Below are 5,000 nucleotides of genomic sequence, written 5' to 3'. Positions count from 1 at the left end.
AGTTAATCCTGACCACAGTGACATGCGTTAATGATTTTTAAAATATAACTTGGAGAATGCTTTATACTTGGTATAGTTTTGGGTTTGTAAAATGTCAGTACTGACATCTAAGTTTATCAAAAGCGTCATCCTATGAGCCGGAATTGAACCAACGACCTAAGGATTTCTGTACCAATCTCCTCTACAGTCCACCGCTCTACCAGCTGAGCTATCGAAAGATTCCATGATCATACAGCTGTGATATTACGTGCTATTAAAATGATTGAGTGTTAATTTTAAACATTATCAACTTTCCAAGCAAAATGAAAAATGATTTGACTACACAAAAGAGATTCAACTACTTATTCCTGTGTTGCTTTATCACACAAATTGTCATGTTTAATCATTTGGAAAATATCACTAATAGTTTGACTTATATTTGTGAAATTACTATCAACTGGCTACAGAGGTAGTTTGGAAAGCACTTTCAATAGATTTTTTAGTGTAGCCAAACTTACATCAAGATTAGAGATGCTTGAGCCTATCAAATCTTCTACACTCTTTTAAATTTTGCTTGTTTTGTAAACTAATCAAGTGTTCCAGGAATGATGGGGATATTCCATTGTTTGTTCTGATTTGACAATTCATTTTGGACAATGAGCGGCCCTTTTGAGCTAGTGAAGATAATTGTGCTACATGAGAGTATGCACAGACAATTATTTTTCTTTTTTTGCATTAAAGCACAATTTTTAATAAAGGAGAGGTTAATGATATAATAATTAGCACTGAAAGTCATCTGACACGATTTGAAAGTAAAATGTTGTGCATTGAAAGTAACCAAAGCTCTTTTTACTTTGAGTGGACATCATTTTCTTTCAAATGAATTTGATATTTTGCTAAATGTACAAAACTTTCTTACAAATTTGACATTCAAAATGCATTTGTAATTAATAAATGCTACTTAGTATGGCTGCTGAGATTCCTGGGCTCAGTCTCAAGTAGAGGAGGAGAATGACGGATAAAGAAAGAGAGAACAGGCAGTCATCCTAAAGATTTTGATGTGCCAGTTCCTGACTCACCCTGAGCAACACTGGTTTCAAGCTTTTAGTAAATTTTCTGAAAAATAAAACAACCATGTGGTCGTAGTCAGCAGGATTTGAACCTGCGTGGGGAGACCCCAATGGATTTCTAGTCCATCGCCTTAACCACTCGGCCACGACTACCTCTCATGCAATGTGATGTTTTCACAAAAGTTTCTCTATGGGTTGAGCTACTTCATTTCAGGCTGTGAGGATGACTGAAGTAATATTGTATCAGAGATGATTTCCATGGGAAGTTAATCCTGATCACAGTGACCTGCGTTAATGATTTTTAAAATATAACTTGGAGAATGCTTTATACTTGGTATAGTTTTGGGTTTGTAAAATGTCAGTACTGACATCTAAGTTTATCAAAAGAGTCATCCTACGAGCCGGAATTGAACCAGCAACCTAAGGATTTCTGTACCAATCTCCTCTACAGTCCTCCGCTCTACCAGCTGAGCTATCGAAGGATTCCATGAGCATACAGCTGTGATATTACATGCTATTAAAATGATTGAGTGTTAATTTTAAACATTATCAACTTTCCAAGCAAAATGAAAAATGATTTGACTACACAAAAGAGATTCAACTACTTATTCCTGTGTTGCTTTATCACACAAATTGTCATGTTTAATCATTTGGAAAATATCACTAATAGTTTGACTTATATTTGTGCAATTACTATCAACTGGCTACAGAGCTAGTTTGGAAAGCACTTTCAATAGATTTTTTAGTGTAGCCAAACTTACATCAAGATTAGAGATGCTTGAGCCTATCAAACCTTCTACACTCTTTTAAATTTTGCTTGTTTTGTAAACTAATCAAGTGTTCCAGGAATGATGGGGATATTCCATTGTTTGTTCTGATTTGACAATTCATTTCGACAATGAGCGGCCCTTTTGAGCTAGTGAAGAAAATTGTGCTACATGAGAGTATGCACAGACAATTATTTTTATTTTTTTGCATTAAAGCACAATTTTTAATAATTGTGCTTTTTCTTTTTTTGCATAAAGCACAATTTTTAATAAAGGAGAGGTTAATGATATAATATTTAGCACTGAAAGTCATCTGACACGATTTGAAAGTAAAATGTTGTGCATTGAAAGTAACCAAAGCTCTTTTTACTTTGAGTGGACATCATTTTCTTTCAAATGAATTTGATATTTTGCTAAATGTACAAAACTTTCTTACAAATTTGACATTCAAAATGCATTTGTAATTAATAAATGCTACTTAGTATGGCTGCTGAGATTCCTGGGCTCAGTCTCAAGTAGAGGAGGAGAATGACGGATAAAGAAAGAGAGAACAGGCAGTCATCCTAAAGATTTTGATGTGCCAGTTCCTGACTCACCCTGAGCAACACTGGTTTCAAGCTTTTAGTAAATTTTCTGAAAAATAAAACAACCATGTGGTCGTAGTCAGCAGGATTTGAACCTGCGTGGGGAGACCCCAATGGATTTCTAGTCCATCGCCTTAACCACTCGGCCACGACTACCTCTCATGCAATGTGATGTTTTCACAAAAGTTTCTCTATGGGTTGAGCTACTTCATTTCAGGCTGTGAGGATGACTGAAGTAATATTGTATCAGAGATGATTTCCATGGGAAGTTAATCCTGATCACAGTGACCTGCGTTAATGATTTTTAAAATATAACTTGGAGAATGCTTTATACTTGGTATAGTTTTGGGTTTGTAAAATGTCAGTACTGACATCTAAGTTTATCAAAAGAGTCATCCTACGAGCCGGAATTGAACCAGCAACCTAAGGATTTCTGTACCAATCTCCTCTACAGTCCTCCGCTCTACCAGCTGAGCTATCGAAGGATTCCATGAGCATACAGCTGTGATATTACATGCTATTAAAATGATTGAGTGTTAATTTTAAACATTATCAACTTTCCAAGCAAAATGAAAAATGATTTGACTACACAAAAGAGATTCAACTACTTATTCCTGTGTTGCTTTATCACACAAATTGTCATGTTTAATCATTTGGAAAATATCACTAATAGTTTGACTTATATTTGTGCAATTACTATCAACTGGCTACAGAGCTAGTTTGGAAAGCACTTTCAATAGATTTTTTAGTGTAGCCAAACTTACATCAAGATTAGAGATGCTTGAGCCTATCAAACCTTCTACACTCTTTTAAATTTTGCTTGTTTTGTAAACTAATCAAGTGTTCCAGGAATGATGGGGATATTCCATTGTTTGTTCTGATTTGACAATTCATTTCGACAATGAGCGGCCCTTTTGAGCTAGTGAAGAAAATTGTGCTACATGAGAGTATGCACAGACAATTATTTTTATTTTTTTGCATTAAAGCACAATTTTTAATAATTGTGCTTTTTCTTTTTTTGCATAAAGCACAATTTTTAATAAAGGAGAGGTTAATGATATAATATTTAGCACTGAAAGTCATCTGACACGATTTGAAAGTAAAATGTTGTGCATTGAAAGTAACCAAAGCTCTTTTTACTTTGAGTGGACATCATTTTCTTTCAAATGAATTTGATATTTTGCTAAATGTACAAAACTTTCTTACAAATTTGACATTCAAAATGCATTTGTAATTAATAAATGCTACTTAGTATGGCTGCTGAGATTCCTGGGCTCAGTCTCAAGTAGAGGAGGAGAATGACGGATAGAGAAAGAGAGAACAGGCAGGCATCCTAAAGATTTTGATGTGCCAGTTCCTGACTCACCCTGAGCAACACTGGTTTCAAGCTTTTAGTAAATTTTCTGAAACATAAAACAACCATGCGGTCGTAGTCGGCAGGATTTGAACCTGCGCGGGGAGACCTCAATGGATTTCTAGTCCATTGCCTTAACCACTCGGCCACGACTACCTCTCATTCAATGTGATGTTTTCACAAAAGTTTCTGTATGGGTTGAGCTACTTCATTTCAGGCTGTGAGGAAGACTGAAGTAATATTGTATCAGAGATGATTTCCATGGGAAGTTAATCCTGACCACAGTGACCTGCGTTAATGATTTTTAAAATATAACTTGGAGAATGCTTTATACTTGGTATAGTTTTGGGTTTGTAAAATGTCAGTACTGACATCTAAGTTTATCAAAAGCGTCATCCTATGAGCCGGAATTGAACCAGCGACCTAAGGATTTCTGTACCAATCTCCTCTACAGTCCACCGCTCTACCAGCTGAGCTATCGAAAGATTCCATGATCATACAGCTGTGATATTACGTGCTATTAAAATGATTGAGTGTTAATTTTAAACATTATCAACTTTCCAAGCAAAATGAAAAATGATTTGACTACACAAAAGAGATTCAACTACTTATTCCTGTGTTGCTTTATCACACAAATTGTCATGTTTAATCATTTGGAAAATATCACTAATAGTTTGACTTATATTTGTGAAATTACTATCAACTGGCTACAGAGGTAGTTTGGAAAGCACTTTCAATAGATTTTTTAGTGTAGCCAAACTTACATCAAGATTAGAGATGCTTGAGCCTATCAAATCTTCTACACTCTTTTAAATTTTGCTTGTTTTGTAAACTAATCAAGTGTTCCAGGAATGATGGGGATATTCCATTGTTTGTTCTGATTTGACAATTCATTTTGGACAATGAGCGGCCCTTTTGAGCTAGTGAAGATAATTGTGCTACATGAGAGTATGCACAGACAATTATTTTTCTTTTTTTGCATTAAAGCACAATTTTTAATAAAGGAGAGGTTAATGATATAATAATTAGCACTGAAAGTCATCTGACACGATTTGAAAGTAAAATGTTGTGCATTGAAAGTAACCAAAGCTCTTTTTACTTTGAGTGGACATCATTTTCTTTCAAATGAATTTGATATTTTGCTAAATGTACAAAACTTTCTTACAAATTTGACATTCAAAATGCATTTGTAATTAATAAATGCTACTTAGTATGGCTGCTGAGATTCCTGGGCTCAGTCTCAAGT

At 34.8% G+C, this 5,000-nt stretch overlaps 5 non-coding genes across 5 annotated transcripts; all 5 read right to left on the bottom strand.

Annotated features, from left to right (window-relative positions):
* Positions 1-1,120: 1,120 nt before the first annotated feature.
* On the bottom strand, positions 1,121-1,202 carry TRNAS-AGA (transfer RNA serine (anticodon AGA)). The gene has a single exon. It is a non-coding gene; the product is annotated as a tRNA-Ser (tRNA).
* A 239-nt stretch (positions 1,203-1,441) lies between these two features.
* On the bottom strand, positions 1,442-1,531 carry TRNAY-GUA (transfer RNA tyrosine (anticodon GUA)). The gene is given in 2 exon segments: positions 1,442-1,477; positions 1,495-1,531. It is a non-coding gene; the product is annotated as a tRNA-Tyr (tRNA).
* Positions 1,532-2,474: 943 nt separating this feature from the next.
* TRNAS-AGA (transfer RNA serine (anticodon AGA)) lies at positions 2,475-2,556 on the bottom strand. Its single transcript has one exon. It is a non-coding gene; the product is annotated as a tRNA-Ser (tRNA).
* Positions 2,557-2,795: 239 nt separating this feature from the next.
* TRNAY-GUA (transfer RNA tyrosine (anticodon GUA)) lies at positions 2,796-2,885 on the bottom strand. Its single transcript is given in 2 exon segments — positions 2,796-2,831; positions 2,849-2,885. It is a non-coding gene; the product is annotated as a tRNA-Tyr (tRNA).
* Positions 2,886-3,828: 943 nt separating this feature from the next.
* Positions 3,829-3,910, bottom strand: TRNAS-AGA (transfer RNA serine (anticodon AGA)). The gene has a single exon. It is a non-coding gene; the product is annotated as a tRNA-Ser (tRNA).
* Between the last annotated feature and the right edge of the window lie 1,090 nt (positions 3,911-5,000).

This window comes from Pseudophryne corroboree, chromosome 4 (assembly GCF_028390025.1).
Source record: "Pseudophryne corroboree isolate aPseCor3 chromosome 4, aPseCor3.hap2, whole genome shotgun sequence".
NCBI classification, from domain to species: domain Eukaryota; kingdom Metazoa; phylum Chordata; class Amphibia; order Anura; family Myobatrachidae; genus Pseudophryne; species Pseudophryne corroboree.
The sequence above is the reverse complement of the archived record's forward strand: the minus strand, read 5'-3'. Positions and strand labels throughout refer to the sequence as shown.